The following is an 18599-nucleotide window of genomic DNA, read 5'->3' as shown; positions in this document are numbered from 1 at the left end:
CTGAACAATGACTCACCTGCGTAGCACTCCACTGTCGGAAGTTAGCTCGCAAAGCGTATGGGCATAAGTACCCCTTAGACCTATGATTGTTATGGTGACTTGCAAGCAACTCACTGTACTTAGGCACTGGATGATCTGAATTTCTAATTCAGGGATCGGAAGGATGCTGGGTGTAGTCAAGTACTCGCGAAGTCTGTGTATGAGTCAAGATGGGATTGACCGCTCCAGAATTTAGGAGTTGATGTCTCACTGTATTTCAATTCAGTAAAACCTTGGCCAGGGTAAACCAAGTGATAGATCATATGTTCAAAAATCTAGATCCGATCTACTTCGACCATCTTCCGCTGCGGGATCGAGGTATAGTTTACATATTAGTATGTTTAAGATTTATAATTGTTATAAAAAAAAATTTAAAACTAATTTTCATGCCTGGCGTTCGATTTTATCGGACAACTCGGGAAATTTTTCCTTCAACTGGTATCAGAGCCAAGTTGGCCGATGGAATTGGTCTATAACATCTAGAATTATGCATGATTTAATTTTTAAATTTAGATTAGATCTAGATTTAATGATAAAATATCAATCTTATGCTGAATTATAAGGTTATCCTGCTATAAGATTAACCCCTTATAGTGAAAAGGTTGTCCTAGCACAAAATTGAGATTAATTTGTATCATAAAATAAATAGTTTATTTTTGTGAAATTTATTATGAAATTTCAGTTTTAAATTTATTATGACTACAAAATTTAAATATAAATTGTTTATATTTGGAATAAATTGACACCTTGAATCCATGATCATAATACATTTAATTAAGAATTAAATGTTGAATTTAAAATTTAAAATTTGAATTTCAAATAAAGATTTAAAATTCAAAATTTGAAATTCGAATTAAAATTTAAATTTGAACATGGGATTTGGGGCATGGGTTAGCACAATCAGATTAGTTGACTAGGTTAGACCTAATCATGAAATCAAATTGAAATGGACTAGCTTAAGAAACATGATTTAATCTAATCAATAGTTGAACTAGACTAAATCAAGGTTTATAAAATGATCAAACTCAATAGTTGTAGTTTATCATATCCAAACATTTCAATTGGATCTGATTGTGGCTCAGTGGTCGAGCCCGAGTTCCTAAGGATAACCTAAATCAACTTGATAAACCAATTGGTGTCTAAGGTAAGTCGGTATTTGATCATGGTTTTTAATTGGGGCTACCTCTTACCTGGCCAACATAGTTGGTGTCTAGGAAAGAGGCTAATGGCGTAACCCTCCCATGATCCTTCTTACCTGGCCAATTTGGTCGATCAAGTTTTGATTAAGGTACCTTGAGACTTGGCACTCACCCATGCCATTAAGAAAAATCAGTGTGACTGATTTAGGTATCTAATAGACCAATAAGAGCTAGTCCTCTGTATGATTTGGTGAAGTCAGTGGAAGGATTTAGAATTATCGGTCAGTGTCACATATCAATTAAAATTCTCTAAATTATTAGATCCTTAAAATGATAAAGTTATATAGATAACTAGATCATAGCCTCCCATTAAGGTGAATGATAATGGGTCTAATATTACAGTTGAACATGCAGGACGCTTCCGTCTGGTGTTCCTCTGAATACTAGAATTATCCTTCATTATATGATAGCTTTTTGAGCTATCTAATTGTGATTAGGTTGGCCGAGCCTTCCTCGGGCCTGATCATACATTAGGTAGTGTCATCAAGTTAGTTTATTAATGGTTGGACCTAACCAGGATTTTCAGTGGAGGCCTCCGCCTACTGATTACCACCTGGGGCAAAATTGATTACTAGAAATTGTTTAGAGAAACAATTGGTAATGTACCTGCTCTTAGATGCACATGGGTTGGCCGAGCCTTCCTCGAGCTCGTATGCAGTCTATGCGGATTCTAGTACCCACTAGGAAATTAAAGTAATTTCTCGAATTAAAGGTAGAGGCTATTAATTCGATTAAAATAGTGGGAGAAAACTTTAGACTAAAGTCCAAGTATTTAGGATTAAATAAATCATATACTGATTAGTCAGGTTTTTTCTTTATTTTTCAGATATGGCTAACTCATTGTCCCTCCGAACACTATTAGACAATGATAAGCTTAATGGACTGAACTTCGATAGCTGGTATCGAAAGTTGAAAATAGTATTAGAGCATGAGCAGATCCTATATGTGATATCGGATCCTGCACCTGAGGAACCTGCAGCCAATGCACCACGTGCAATCAGAGACGCTTATCAGAAGTGGCTCAACGATCGCACTACAGTGCGCTGCATCATGAGGGCCTCGATGAATGACGAGTTTAGTCGTAAATTCGAGGAAGCGCAGCCAGTGGAAATCCTTCAAATGTTGAAGGAGTCTTTCGGCACACCTGATGATGTTGAACGACATAAGACCTCCTGTGCTATATTCAATGCCCGCATGAGGGAAGGGGCATCGGTCACCGATCATGTATTGTACATGGTCGAACAAATCGATCGCCTAAGTAAACTTGGCTTTCCTTTGCACGAGCAATTGGGCAAGGACGCCATTTTGAACTCACTTCCCAAGTCCTACCTGACCTTCCTTAGTCATTATAGAATGACTAAACCTGAAGTATCCTATCATGGTTTGCTAGGTTTACTGCAGACCTATGAGAAGGATCACCAACTCAAAAAGGAGTCGATGAATGTGGTAGGTGGGACTTCTGCAGGACTTTCTTCCCTTAAGAAAGGAAAGAAGAAGAAAGTGCAGAAAGCTCGTGTTGGGTCTCTAAGCGCAGCCAGATTAAGAAGCATAAAGCCGATAAGAGCAAGGTAGAGTGCTTCTTCTGTAAGAAGATGGGTCATTGGAAGCGGAACTGTCCGGCTTACATAGCGTCCCTTGATCCAAACAGGCCTAAGAAGAAAAAGCAGCAAACAATTGCTGTACAAGGTAATTATATGATAACACCTTGTAATTTTTCTGTTTATGATTCTACTGCTTGGGTATTGGATACCGGAAGTCCAATTAATATTTACAATTCGTTGCAGGGATTTCAAGTTAGTAGAAGAATCAAGAATGGCGAAAGATTCCTGAACGTTGGAGATAGAAGATCAGTTCCAGTCCTAGCTTTAAGAGTCATTGAGCTTGTTTTTGAATCTAGAATAGTCATATTAGATGATTGTCATTATTGTCCAGCATTTTTGATGAATGTCATCTCTGTAGGCTTTTTGGTCAAAAATGGTTATTGTTTATCAATAAAAGAAAATTTTTGTGATATCATTCTGAATGGTATTAAAATTTTTCGTGGACAATTGAAACATGACATTTATACTCTATCACTGCCTGTGAATGTAATGTACACTTCAAATAAACGCCCTAAGTTAGATAATGTCAATGAAGCCCATTTGTGGCATTGCCGGCTAGGTCACATAAATAAAAACAGGACAAACAGGTTAGCCCAACAGGGCATTTTGGAAATCAATGATTGTGAATCATTGCCAACTTATGAATTCTGTCTTCTGGGTAAGATGACCAAGTCACCTTTTCTGGAAAGGGTGAACGAGCCAGCGATGTTCTTGGCCTCATACATACTGATGTATGTGGACCTATGAACGTAAGTGCCAAAGGTGGTTATGCCTACTTTATAACCTTCACAGATGACCTATCCAGGTATGAGTATGTCTATCTGATGAAGCATAAGTCGGAATCATTTGAAATGTTCAAACGATTTCATAATGAAGTAGAAAAACAGATTGGATAGAGTATTAAGATCCTTCGGTCAGACTGAGAAGGAGAATACCTTTTCGATGATTTCTGGACTTATCTAGAAAAAAATGGGATTATCTCACAATGGACCCCTCCAGGAACACCTCAGCACAATGGTGTATCTGAAATGAGGAATCGAACTCTGTTAGACATGGTTCGATCCATGATGGGGTTTACTAGTCTGCTTGTATCTTTTTGGGGTTATGCTTTAGAGTCTGCGTGTATAATACTAAATAAGATTCCAAGTAGGTCTGTTGAGAAGACTCCATATGAGATATGGACTGGGCGTAAGCCGACACTTTCATACCTTAGGGTTTGGGGATGTCCGGCTTATGTTAAACGTTCTCAAACTGACAAACTTGGTCCTAGATCCGATAAGTGTTATTTTGTAGGGTACCCTAAGGAAACTAGGGGTTATTACTTCTACCTTCCTAATGAACAAAAGGTGTTCGTAGGACATAAGGCAACTTTTTTGGAAAAAGAATTCCTTAGTGAAGGAATTGTTGCCTCTAAGGTTGAACTTAGTGAAGCTCAGCAGATGGAAGATTTAACACAATCTACTGAACTCACAGAACCGGATTCGATTAGATCAAACCCGGAGCCTAATGTCGAAGCACCATTTAGGCGATCAGGTAGAGTACCGCATCAAGTGGACAGATACTACGGTTTCTTGGTCCAAGATGCAGATCCCATTGAGCTCGATGAGAACAATGAGGATCCGATCACCTATATGGATGCTATGCAGAGGTCCGACTCTGAGTTATGGCTTAATGCCATGGATCCGAAATGGAATCCATGGAAATCAATAGTGTATGGACACTAGTTGATCCACCTGAAGGGATAAAACCCATAGGGTGCAAATGGATCTTCAAAAGAAAGAGAGGCGCAGACGGAAAGGTGGAGACCTATAAAGCCCGTCTGGTTGCCAAGGAATATCGTCAACGTTATGGTATCGACTATGACAAGACTTTTTTCCCTGTGGCAATGCTAAAATCTATTCGGATCATGCTTGCTATAGCAGCATATATGGATTATGAAATCTGGCAAATGGATGTGAAAACAGCATTTCTAAATGGAGAGCTGGAAGAAGAGGTGTATATGATACAACTTGAGGGTTTTACATCCATAGACGAGTCCAAAGTATACAAGCTACAAAAGTCCATTTATGGACTTAAGCAAGCTTCTCGAAGTTGGAACATACGTTTCGATAAAACTATCAAAACATATGGCTTCATTAAGAACGAAGAAGAACCTTGTGTCTACAAGTGAGCTAATGGTTCAGTGATCACATTCCTTATCTTGTATGTGGATGACATTCTCTTAATTGGGGATGACATTCCTGCATTACAGAATGTGAAACTCTAGCTGTCATCACAGTTCTCCACGAAGGATTTGGGAGAAGCATCCTACATCCTAGGGATGAAGATCTATAGAGATAGATCTAAGAGGTTGCTTGGATTGTCCCAATCCACGTACATCGACACTATGTTGAAGCGGTTCAACATGGAGAATTTCAAGAAGGGCTATCTTCCGATAGGACAAGGAATTTTTTTCTCTAAGAAAGATTGTCTGACAACTTTCGAGGAGAGAGAGCGTATGAGTAGAATCCCATATGCTTCTGTAGTAGGTTCTATCATGTATGCCATCACATGTACAAGACCGGATGTTGCTTACTCACTAGCAGTAGCGAGTAGGTATCAGTCTGATTCGGGTGAGAACCATTGGAAGGTGGTGAAAACCATCCTTAAGTATTTGAGAAATACTAAGGCCCAATGGTTAATCTATGGAGAATCTGACTTAAAACTTGTGGGGTTTACAGACTCTAGTTTTCAGTCAGACCATGATGACAGTAAGAGTATATCAGGATTTGTGTTTACCCTGAATGGAGGAGCAATCTGCTGGAAAAGTTCTAAGTAGCATTCAGTAGCCGATTCCGTATGCGAAACAGAGTATGTTGCTGCATCAGATGCGGCAAAGGAAGCTGTTTGGATCAAGAAGTTTGTAAATCAACTTGGTGTTGCTCCCTCAATCAACGATCCAGTTCTTTTGTATTGTGACAATACTGGAGCCATTGCACAAGCAAAGGAGCAAAGTCCCACCACAGGACCAAGCACATTCTGCATCGCTACCATCTTGTACGAGAGATCGTGGAACGAGGTGACGTCAATCTTCAGAAGATCGATGGAAAGGAGAACCTAGCTGACCCATTCACTAAAGCCCTTTCTGTAAAGGAGTTCGATTATCACAAATCGAAGATGGGCTTTAGTCCAAGTGGGAGTTGTTGGGAATTATGTCCAAAAGCCAATTTTTAATTGTAAGAAATTGGATTATGTATATGTTTTATTAAAATGAATAAACATTTATTCTGGCAATTTTCTATTCATCACAAGTGTTACATCTTCAAATTGAACTCCTGTGTATTGTGATGAAGTCCTTAGGACTAATTTAGTGGATAAAGGAGGTTTTATCGTTTAGTCCTTAAACCAGTTCGCGACCAAATGATGAGCTGTCAATTGGACGATAGCTATGTCAAGTATAGGTCGTTGTGTGCCATTTAGTTGGTCGTCCTCTTAAACCAAGGAGTGTGGAGACACTGTGTGGCATACAGGTGAGATGTAGGAGTACATTGTCACTGAACAGTGACTCACCTGCGTAGCACTCCACTGTTGGAAGTTAGCTCGCAAAGCGTATGTGCATAAGTACCCTGTAGACCTAAGACTGTCACGGTGACTTGTAAGCAACTTACTGTACTTAGGCATTGGATGACCTGAATTTCTAATTCAGGGATCGGAAGGATGCTGGGTGCAGTCAAGTACTCGTGAAGTCTGTGTATGAGTCAAGATGTGACCGCTCCAGATTTTAGGAGTTGATGTCTCACTGTACTTCAATTCAGTAGAACCTTGGCCAGGGTAAACCAAGTGTAGGTCACTTGATTTGATTAATTGAAATACACTATGGATGACCGGACCCAGAGTTCGACAGTCCACTCTGAGGTCATCTTGAGCATCGATGGTCATAGGGATGAATTATGCAACAACCATACGTCTAGGTTCTTGAATGTTGCTTTGCATATTTGACCAATCCGGATGTCGGGTATCATTGCTAGATGGTCACCTCGATTAGTGCATGGAGTAGTCCATGTACTACCGGCTTAGTGTTCGAACCTATCAGAGTCACGCATATTAGTCAAGCTAAGTAGGAAGGTCTTGACCCAATTTAATTAAGAATTAAATTGTGGGTCATTTGGAATTTGGTTCTGTCTATGTGCAGCTAGCACTGAACATGAGGTACATGCTAAAATTCATGGATGAACAACTAATTAAGTCTGTATTTTGAGTCAATCAAGTTTCAATTAATGTAATTGAACTTGATCAGGACTCAATTGTTGAGATTGGATTTGATTGGGTCTCAATTAGTATAATTGGGCTCGATCATGATTTAATTAGAATTTAATTTCGTATTTGTTCTGATCTAAGTCAGACTTGGATCGAGTCGAAACTGGACCCAATTGAATCTCCCATGAGTCGGACTCATGTAGAATTTTTTCAGGTCAAAAATTATTCAAATGGGCTGTCAATTTGGTTTAGAACCAAATAGGCTTACTTTATTACAAAATGGGCTAACCTATTTCCTATTTGGCTAATCCCCATTTCCCATTTAAATGGTTGACGGCTGACCTGTTTTAAACTCCTGTGGACCCATGGACCCTTAAGCTCATGGACCCTTAAGAGTTGCTTGTGAGCCGCGATGGAAAAGAAATGCCTGGGAGCAAAACAAAGTATTCTCCATCCTTGGTTCAAAGCCATGCCGCGCCACCGTCTGGCCTCTGGCCGCTCTGCCGTTTGGATCGGAATGTTCGGTTTTGAACCGGCTACATTCCGGTTAAATTTGATTTTTGAAATCCGACTGTTATCAAATTAATTGGACGATTTTCTCTACATTTGTTTTTGAAACAAAACGTTACGAATCTTACATTTAAATCGATAACGGCAGCTCATAACTCCTCTTAAATCCTCTCTATGTTGGCCTATAGATAGACCAATGTTTTCCTCTTGAAATAGAGAACGAATTAGAGAGGAAAAATCAGAGTGAATCTGTCTGTGAAATCTTTGGAAGAAACTTCACAGAAAGAGGCTTCGGTGGGAGTTTTCTAAAGGAGAAGAGGAAGAGAGAAGAAGTGGTGCTTCTCTCTCAATCTTCTCTCCAGTGGCAAGCATCTAGATCCGGTTTTCTGGTCTTCTCTCTTCTCCTCTGCGATCGGTCCAGAATCGAAGCTCTCGGGTTGGAAACGGAAAAGAAGGAAGAAGAAGAAGGAGAAGAAAAGAAAAGTGTTTTCTTCTAGGGTCCTTTTGCAAAATGTGTTTTTACAAAATACAGAAATCATCCAACCTTCCTGCGAAGCTCGACGTGCGCGCGAAGTAGAGGGCCTGCAGATCCAGGCCTCGTGAAGCAACGTTCAAAGATCTAGATCCGGTCTACTTCGACCATCTTCTGCTGCGGAATCGAGGTATGGTTTACATATTAGTATGTTTAAGATTTATAATTGTTATAAAAAAAATTAAAACTAATTTTCATGCCTAGCATCCGATTTTATCGGACAACTCGGGAAATTTTCACTTCAGATCCTAGCTTCGGTATCGATCTTCCCCAATTCTAAGGGTCATACATAGATATCTGAGAGTCTTTGAAATAATCATACCTTTTTCTTACAATATACACATAGGTGGATGGAAAAATACTAAATGGCATGATAAAATTGGTGCTCAATAGACATACTATTTTTATTAAAAATATTCATGAAATCATTTTTTTCATAATGAAGCATCATTTTTATAACATATATGCTGATCCATAATTTTTTTAAAAATATGATATCTTTACTAGCAAAATCATATGTATAGAAAATAGGATAATTTTAAAAATAATAAGAAGTGTAAGATCTACTTACCTCTTTTATCTTAGACTGTCCAAGTTCACTCAACAGATCTGCTAAACCTATTTAAAAATATTAAAAGCAAAATTAATTTTTATTCGATGATTTTAATAGAATTAAAAATAATAAGAGAAGGCTTGGCCGAGCGCATGTGTCAACCCTAAAGGATGAATTTTTATGATTACAAAATACTTGAGATCATGTTGTGTACTAATGACATTGGTCTAGTTGTGAAGATTTATAAGTCAAGAAAAATCAGAAGGAATGAAGCAATACAAAATCATAAGTTCTTCGCAAATATCTCATTAGACATGTTCTAAAAGAAAATGATCTTAATCTAGTCCATGGAGATCAGAGAAGAAGTCTAAAGTTTTCTGTTTGAAAGACTTGAGTCAACTTCTAAGCAAAAAGGACAAGTTCAAGTTGATTCTGATAAGTTTTATTCAAGGAACACAGTCAAAGAGTCGACCCCCGCAAAACATGAATCGATCCTTGTGTAGTTTAAAGTAAACAGAAAGTTTTTACCGCCTGAGAAAAGCTTGAAGAGTCGACCCTTGTTAAAAATGAGTTGACCCCCGAAATTGAAGAGTCGACCGTTGCGTTTGAAGAGTCGACCCCTGCTCAGTCTCAGCACCGGCCGAAAAACTAAAGATGAGCCGACTCTTGTGTTTAAAGAAGCGACTCCTAATGAAGATGAGTCGACCCTTGTATTTGAAGAGGCGACTCCTGATTAAGATGAGCCGACCCTTAAGAATTAAGAGTCGACCCTTTGAGGATGACACAGCAAAAGCCTTCTCAACTATTTGAAGTGCCGATCCATAATGAACATGAGTCAACCCCGAGCTACATGAGTGGACCCTTGTACTGCTGGGACCACAACGGGAAGCTGTGAACGACTTTTGTCTTCTTCTGTAACAGCAAAAGATTCTCATCAGAACGGGAAGAAAGGAATTCAAATTCCGTCGAAGAATTTGTCTATAAATATGAGGGAACCTCAGAATGGAAACAAGGAGGAAAGAGAAAAGATTCTATAAGAAAACAAAAAGGTTTCCACTGAGAAAAAGAGAGAAGAAAAGCTTAACAGTTCATCATCCTCACCGGCACTGAATCTAAAACTTTCTTCTGTGAGGAAATCAGTCGAAGCTTCTCACTGCATTGTGAAGAGCTGCTGTTCGGACATTGGAACATCCTTCCACAGCCAACTTCTTCATCGGCTTCAGCTTTTATTTTCATTGATTTACTCATTATATTCTGAAGCTTTGAGTTTTCTAGTTACAACATTCTTTTAGTTGGATTAATTGTTGCTGTAACAGTTTTATTGATTTGAAACTTGTAAAGGCTCTTCCAAGCCTCGATTAAAAGTTGTTGAATAGGAAATATTCAGCAAGAAAAATGTTTCTAGTTGGTTTATCTGAAAACCAACTGGGTTGTTTGTGAGCCCGGAAAAACAGACGGTGTAAAGTTTTTAGTTGGTTTGTCTGAAAACCAACTGGGTTGTTTGTGATTCCGAAAAACAAAAAATTTTCGGTTGGTTGCTTGGGAAAACCAACTGGGTTTTGATTGTGAGCCCGAAAAACAATCAGGCTGTAATCTGCTGGGTTATAGTGAAATCTCAAGCTAGGCTTGAGGAGTGGACGTAGGTGTTGGGAGTGCACCGAACCACTATAAATATTGGTGTTTGTGATTGTGCTTCTTCTCTTCCTTTCCTCTGCATATTCCTGACAGTTTTCATAACTTTGTTCACTATCATATTTGTGCATTCTTATTTCCGCTGCTAAATTTTTAAGATAAAAGTAACTCATACTCTCTTCACGTTTTAACTTTAACTATTTTTTAAAGAGACCCAATTCACCCCCTCTCTTGGGCTGCACCTCTGGGCAACAGCATGGTGGTTCCAAGTAGGTCTATTCTAATCGATTAGCTTAATGAATCATAGGGTACACAGTTGATTAAGGACAAGGTTATTTCACAAGATTCATCAATTGTAGTTTCGTAGACATCAGCAGGGCCAGGGTGATCAGTCTGGCAGGCTGTTCGGGCACTTAGACAATTCAAGGCTTCATTACAGGTGTTAGTTCATGGATCTACTTAGTGAGAGATGAAGAGAGCAAAGAAAGGGATGGGTCTTCTCTTTCTTTTTCTTTTCCTTTTCTTCTTTTTCATCTTTTCTTTCTTTTTCTCTCCTTTCTTGGCAAAATAGGGGATTAAAGGGGTGGACCGGTGGCTGTGATCGTGGTGGTTCGGCGAGGTGGCAACAGGCAGAAGTGATAGGCAGTGGAGGGCAGTCGACCGGTGAAAATCAACTTGAAAATAGGGTTGAATAGGGGGTCCCATTGCTCGATCATACTCGATTCCTAGTCCACTTGTTAGCGGCTGGGGGACCAACTCTAGCAAGAAGCCAATGCAGAGAGGGGGCCGAGGCCTTTGGTGATGAACACCAGCGGTAGAGATGGCTAGAAGAAAGCAAAAAAGCAAGAGAAGAGGAAAACAAAGATGAAACAAGAGGGAGATGTCATGGCGATTTTTGGTTGATTTCTTGGCAAAATTTGACGTGAAACGAATCAATAGAGAAAGAAAGTTTGGAGGAGGATTCAGGGCTCTTATTAGCTCCAGCGAGTGCTGTGGACCCAATTTTCAGCAGGTACAGATGGGAGGTGTCGAACACCAAAGGGAGAAGAGAGGGAAAGAGGGGTTTCTGGTGATGGAGATCCATGGAGGGGATAAGGGGCCTTTTTAGAGAGGAGCGTTAGGGTCCTGGTGACATTAGGACACCGAGGAGATGTGGCAGAAGCCTCCTTCCAAGAGTCTTCTGTTGCTCCCATTCATGTGATGCACACAGTCCAGCTAGGTCGGGCCGCAGCTGGGTCTCGCCGGTCAAGTGGATCGGGCTAGACTGGCCATCACATTCTCCCCTTTTAAAAGAGTTTCAATCTTGAAACTTAGCATACCTTAATTCTTAAACAAATGAGGATACTTATTCTTAATCTAACATTCTACCATTCTTTCGCTACGCAACTTTGATCTATACCCACTTTTCTAAGGCTTAAAATTTGAGACTGGCTTGTATTAACCTTATCTTCCTTATCTAAGTGATGCAATTCTTAAATGAAACATCTATAAGAATAACTTTCTTAAGAGAAATGACAACACATAGTGGCTCATTCAATTCTTCAGATATGTAGTTTGAAGAGGTAGGAAACTTGGGAGATGCAAAGGAATAATAAGAATCACAATCAAATAGCATAGAGCATCTATGGTTTTGTCTAGAATGGTACCTATCACTACTTGATCACTTATACTGGCATCTTGCTGGGTCAAAGACAAAACCCATGCATTCCCTTTTTATTTCTGGTCAGCTGGTTTGACAAACTCTGAGTTATCCTTTTTCTTGATAGGGAATCTCGTGCCATATGTCCCACCTCGCCACATGAAAAGCACGCTCTTAGCTTATTGAGACAAAGTCCATGATGATATTTGCATAGTATCAGTAGGTCGCAGCTTCCTTATCCTTATCTGAATTATTTATTGATTTTTTCTACCGGTCATTTGGAGTTTCTCCTGGTCTAGGACTTTTTTTACCTCCTTTCTCTTTTTTTGATCTTTTCATATCATATTCTACTTTTAAGGCCCTTTCTAGCATGTCTTTGTTGTTGTTAAAATGGTGAGAAGATAAATGAGACCGAATCCCATATCGTAGACCCTATTCAAATCTATTACCTTTGCTTCTTTAGGACTCTATGAACTGGGGGTAGAAACGACCTAACTTGTTGAATTTATTTGCATACTCTAGTACTATCATATCACACTTTTGCCTCAAAGCCAAGAACTCATCCTTTTTTGGTGGTATCACTAACTTGGGGAAGCACTGATCATAAAATATTTTCTTGAACTCCTCCCATGTTAGTTGTTTATCATTATTTCCATACGCAGGTTTCATAGTAGTCTACCAAAACTTTGCATTTCTCTTCAGCATCGGTATGGCTAGCCTGTCCTTCATGTCATCGGGATACTGTAGTGCATAAAACATCTTCTCTATTTCTCGAATCCAAATCTCTACGGTCAGATGATCAGCTCTATCCTCAAATGTCAGCGGGTTGGGCTTACAAAATCTTTCGTAGTATGATGATGCATTCGCAAAACTGCTCTTCCAAGTGCAGGAGAATCGCACAAGTAGTAAAACTCGGAAGTCCGAGGTCGAATCCTCAGGGAACAGTATATGTAATTTCAGATGATTTTTGGAATTGAAAACAAAGAATAATATGTAAATAAACAAAGTTCAATGAAATAAAGAGATGGTTAGGGATCTGGAATCCCCCTTGATGATATTGCATCCAAGAAATAAATTCTTCGGTTCTTGATTAAAAATGTAAAAGTAGAATAGATCTAATCATGGAATATATTTTATGGACATATGAACTCAACTTCTAAGCATTCATCGTGCCTATTACATCAACGACAAATCAAATACTAAAGCAGTCCATGCATCAATAAACATAAATCATTAAAGAACTATCTAAAAAATAATTATGCAAGAATCCATAACACATCAAAAATATAAATCAATAAGAGCAAAGGTTCAGAATTTATTTCAAAGAAAGCAATACATCAAAGGTTCCTCCATCATCCTTCACCTAAGAAATCAGCCTCTCATTAAAAACATTATCCTCCCTCTCATTTTTTTTCTTTTCTTTTCGGAAACAGGCCCCCCCTGTTTCTTCCCCTTTTTTTTTTGAATGGCAGGGGCTGGCTCCTCTGTTTTTTTTTCGAATGAGAGATGGCCCCTTCCTTCCAACCGAGAGAGAGATAATCCCTGGCCTTCGACCCCCTTGATTGCACGTGGTGGAGACAGACGGATAGGATGAATCCCGGGAGATTGCGGACTCGGACGGAAGATCGCGATCGCTTGCATCACGGGAGGCTTGCACGCCTGGTTCATGTCTATCGAAGAGGGATCGCGGACAGCTGGGAACACGTGAGATTGGGGCACGGATGCTGGGAGGCTTGCAAGCGAAAATGGAAGATCGCAGCGCCTTGGATGCGGGAGAATCACACGTAGACGACTGGATCGCTTATTCAGAAGCTGATTCGGAAGGGGCGCACGGCTGGGAATGGAAGGATGCAGAGGATCTCGAATCCGAAAGAGGTGGACGCACGGATGGATCACGATCGCAAAAGCTGGGATGCGTGGGCTCGCAGGAGAAGCGGACTCGGACGGAAGCTGGTAGCAGGGCCTTGGACACACGGAAGAATCTACTGAGACGCAGGGACGCGGAAAGGAGCTAATCGCACGTGGAGAGGAAGCTCGGACACTGGAAGGCTGGAACGCGGAGATGCTCGGGAGATCTGATCGCGAATCCGGAAGTTAGAGCTCGTGAGATGCGTGGGAGGATCAGTCGGATGCGTGGGATGCTTGCGATGTTGTGAGGCATCGCGGGATGAAGTCAGGATGCGGGCCCTGGGAGATGCTGTAAACGCATGGATGGAGCGGGAGAATCACAAATGGGCGGCTGGGATTCGGATGACACACTGGTGACTGGTGGGGGAAGAAATCTGGAAACAGAGGATGCTTCGCGAAAGAATGAAGCTGCGACGAAGTGGACAGGTGTAGACATGCGCTGCTCGAGTGCAAATGTGCTCGACTAGGTTTAATTATGCTCCAGCATGATCAGGCTTGGGGTCTTGCATCATCCCAATTTGTACCAAATGCCCATTTAAACTCTGATTTTTGATAATCAGTGCCAAATAAAAATATAAAATTAATGCAGCACTTTTATCATTATTTGTTAGCAATAATACTAATTTAAGTAATGTGTAGATCGCACTTTTGTGCTCTCATCAATGACTCCAAAGATGGTGCAGGTCGAGGAGCGATCTGTATTTATTACTGCTGTTGAAGAAGCTGGGACACCACCTAGCATACTCCAGCAATGTTTGCCGAGTGGCTAGCATATCTGGAGCCTGCTCAACTGGCTCGTTGACATCTCCTCTTGTTCACACTCTTGCTCCTCTTCTCCTAGCAACAAAATTTGCCAAGATTTCCTCCTCTTGTTGCTCATTGTCGCCAATCAAAATACTAACATTAATCAATTTCCATGGTCGAGTAACAGTATAGTTAAGAAAATCTGTCTTCTCTTATTCAACTAAATGGAACCTAACTAAATGAGACCTAACTACCTATTGCTATACTTTAAGTATTACCATGAAAACCTGTAGCTATGGTACCATAAAATTTCATGCCCTAAATTCGGAACATAATATAGCTATGCTACCAAGGAATATAACCCACGATAATATGAAGCCAACAATTACATCTTAGCTTCCAAATCTATCATAAACAAAATATAATAAAAGGATCTAATTTCATGATCTATTAAATAATAAAGCAAACACCGGTTCAGAGTATCTAAATCCAAATAAAAATACCCAAACTCATAATTCTTGAAATTCAAAAAATTACTAACTATAAATTCATAATCAATTAAAATACTAAAATTTTTCTATACAATCTGCAAGCTTGGCTGCACAAACTCCAAGCTTGGACCATCCGTCATTTCTAGTGATCCTATTCATCTAGAAAAAAAAATAAAAAGAGATGTAAGCTACATAGTCGCAGTAAGTAAAACTTACAATACCTTTATCATGCCTCGAATCCATCATTCGAGTCGGCCACATGACATAGCTGCACACTCCGTTGGGCAAGGCTCTAGAGAATATGTGAGGCTTGAAAATTCATTACAACCTCAATATCTGTGAATAATATTTATCTCAATTCATAATAAGTAACAAAACTTATATAATTACATAATTCAATCATCCAACTGGCATCAATGATGCTTTATCTATTCATTCATTCACCCATGATCCCAACCATAGCCAAGTACTAAGTAACTTACAATTCTAAAAAAAAAAGAGGGGTGTGGGCTTTACGGCCTAGTAAGAATCTCTACATATTCATACCAATATAATAATATACTTTGAAAATAGCAATAAGCAATATCAAAATAAAAATATAAATTAAGAAACCTCTTTTCAACATCCAGTATTTAATTAAACTGACAAATATTCGTAAAGACAAGCATCAAATATCCAACTATCAAAAGATATATATATATATATATATATATATATATCACAAATACCAACAAGTAAGACCTTTTATTCTGGTTTCATGTGTCTTATCAACCATTTCTCATTATCTTGATTTTAAGTTTTATAGCAATTATTTTTCTAACTTTGGACTAATCAAGATTATGATCCAGTCCAAAACTGCAAAACAAATTTCACGCATAAGCTTGTAGAGGCTCTCCCATTCATACGCTCGTGGATGCTGTCCCATGCATAAGTTTGTGGAGGCTATTTCTCGCATAATCTCTTGGACATTGTTCTGTGAAGGCTATCCAATGATGAGGTTAGTCCAAACCACTTCTAATCCATCTGATTTACATGCTATTCTTGTCAAATAAAATTCGAATTACACAATGTATTTCTCACAATTTCAAAGTAATTATAATCATAATTCATATAATCATATCTCCAATGACTAATATGCACATATAATAATCATATAAGTATGCTCATATCGAAAATAATATAATACATACCATCTCATACAAAACGAAATCCATCGATACAAATCTCACAATGCAAATCCAGTGGTATAAATCAACGAACAAATATATATATTGGTGATTAGGTGTAGGATTTCTTATCTCTACAGCAGTCCAACGCAGCTACAATGCTATTGGTCCACCCCTAACATATACAAAAATCAATATAAAACAACTTGTCCATGATCAATCCTTAGCAATAATAATTAAAAACATTGCTAAGTTCATAATTCAAAATTTTTGATGCCCAAGTTACCTTTATTCCCGATTTCTTGATCCTACCTAATACATAACTAATTAAATAAAGAAATTAAGGATTTACCTTGATTTAGGGATTAGAACATAAATTCCCTTGCTCAACATCTTCTTGTCCGTATAGCATCGAATCAATAATCAGACTAATGATGGAACAATTTAAGAAATAGAGAAAAAAGACACAACAAACCAAATAAAAGCATCCAACAGCCTGAGTGGTTTAGATCTGGCTAATCGAAGTATCAAGAAACAAGTCAAATCATATTAAGGAGGGCAAGACAGGGGCATTAAGAATAAGGCCCAAGAATGCTCATCACCAATGTACTTGGTAGAAGTCAACAAGTTGGAGAACCCTCTATTTGGGGTCAGCCTGGGGTCCACAAAGTAGGAGTCTTGGGCTCTCTACCCGATCCAATATACAAAATAACATGAGAGAGAGAGGGGAAGAGAGAGAAGAGAGAGAAAGGTAGAGAGAAGAGAGAGAAAGAGAGTGCAAAGAGAGAGAGAGAGAGAAGAGGCTCTCTTCTTCTCCACAAAATAGGAGGGAGCCCATGTCTCTTTTTATTCTCAGATCTGATGTTGCGACGGCCAAGGATGGACCCTTTGTTGTAGCATCACTGGCGAAGATGGTCGGCTAATGTATAAGAGGTGAGGAGAAACTAGAGAGAAGGCTTCGATCCTTCTCCTCTTTCCTATGAATTCATGGCCAGCACCCACTTATGGGAGACCAGTGCCTTGACGTGAAGCTTCGGAGATTTCGAAAAAATGGTAGAGACTGGTAGTGATCGGCCGAAACCGACGCCAGACAACAATATACAAGAAAAGGGGTCAAAACAGGCACTCCTGCTTTACATGAAATCACGACAATTCGCCAGTGCAAATTAAGGTGGTAGTGGCTAAGAAACCAGAAAAAAAAGAGAGACAAGCGAACAACATTTACCTCAGTCTAGCTGCTTTTTCGGCAAAGAATCAAGGAAGAGATTTGTTGGAAAAAGCTAGAGATCAACAGCATTGGCTCAAGCATTCGTCGATGGAGCTAGGAGGAGGAGGTAACCCTATGTAGATGGGAATCCTAGGGTTTAGCCGGTGTTTGGATCTACCTAGGACTATTGGAGTCTGGCGATATCGGAGACGAAGAAGACTCCCAACGGCCTGCCTTCTTTAGGTCAGCCCACTAGCCCATGGAAGCTGGGCTATTAATCATATCTTTTTCTTAGAACATACAATAGGTAGATGAAAAAATAATAAATGGCATGATAAAACATGCTTCATGTACATGCTATTTTTATTAAAAATATTCACGGAACCACTTTTTATAATAAAACATGATTTTCATAATACATATGCCGATCCATAATTTTAAGAAAAATATGATATCTTCACTAGCAAAATCATATGCATGAAAAACATGATAATTTGAAAAATAAGAAGAAGCATAAAATAATTACCTCTTTCTTCTTAGACCGTTAAACTTCACCAAGCGAACTTGCTAAACCCATTTAGAAATATTGAAAGCAAAATTAATTTTTATTTGTTGACTTTAATATAATTATAAATAATAAGAGAAGGCTTAGCCAGCACATGGTGGTTCTGAGTAGGTCAGGTCTAAACGATTCACTCAATGAATCATAGGACACAGACTCAATCAGGGCCAAAGTCATTCAACAAGGTTTATCAATGGTGGTTTCAAAAACATTCAACAGGGTCGGGATGATTGGTCCGGCAGGCTGCTCGAGCACTTGAGCAGTTCAAGGCCTCTTTGTAGGGGTCAGTTCGGATACATAGGACATGGAGACAACATTCTTCACTAGAGTCCATGGGTCTGCTTAGAAGGAGAAAGAGAGGAGAGATAAAGAAGAGAAAGAAGAAAGAGATGGGTCTCTCTTTCTTCTTTCTTTATTCTTTTTTTTTCTTTTTTTTTTCTCCTCTTCTTTCTTGGCAAAATAGGGGATTTAAGGTGTGGACCAGTGACTATGATCATTGTGGTCCGATGAGGTGGCAGCAGGAGGTGGTGACGGGCAGCGGAGGGCGGCCAACCGGTTGAAATTAACTCAAAAAGAAGGC

At 39.3% G+C, this 18599-nt stretch overlaps 1 protein-coding gene across 1 annotated transcript in view; it reads left to right on the top strand.

Annotated features, from left to right (window-relative positions):
- LOC103710320 (transcription factor GLABRA 3-like) overlaps positions 1–18599 on the top strand; it is a 45914-nt gene that overhangs the window by 14185 nt on the left and 13130 nt on the right. The gene's annotated exons all lie outside the window — the stretch shown is intronic.

The sequence above is a fragment of the Phoenix dactylifera genome, chromosome 5, assembly GCF_009389715.1.
Source record: "Phoenix dactylifera cultivar Barhee BC4 chromosome 5, palm_55x_up_171113_PBpolish2nd_filt_p, whole genome shotgun sequence".
In the NCBI taxonomy this organism is placed as follows: domain Eukaryota; kingdom Viridiplantae; phylum Streptophyta; class Magnoliopsida; order Arecales; family Arecaceae; genus Phoenix; species Phoenix dactylifera.
The sequence above is the reverse complement of the archived record's forward strand: the minus strand, read 5'-3'. Positions and strand labels throughout refer to the sequence as shown.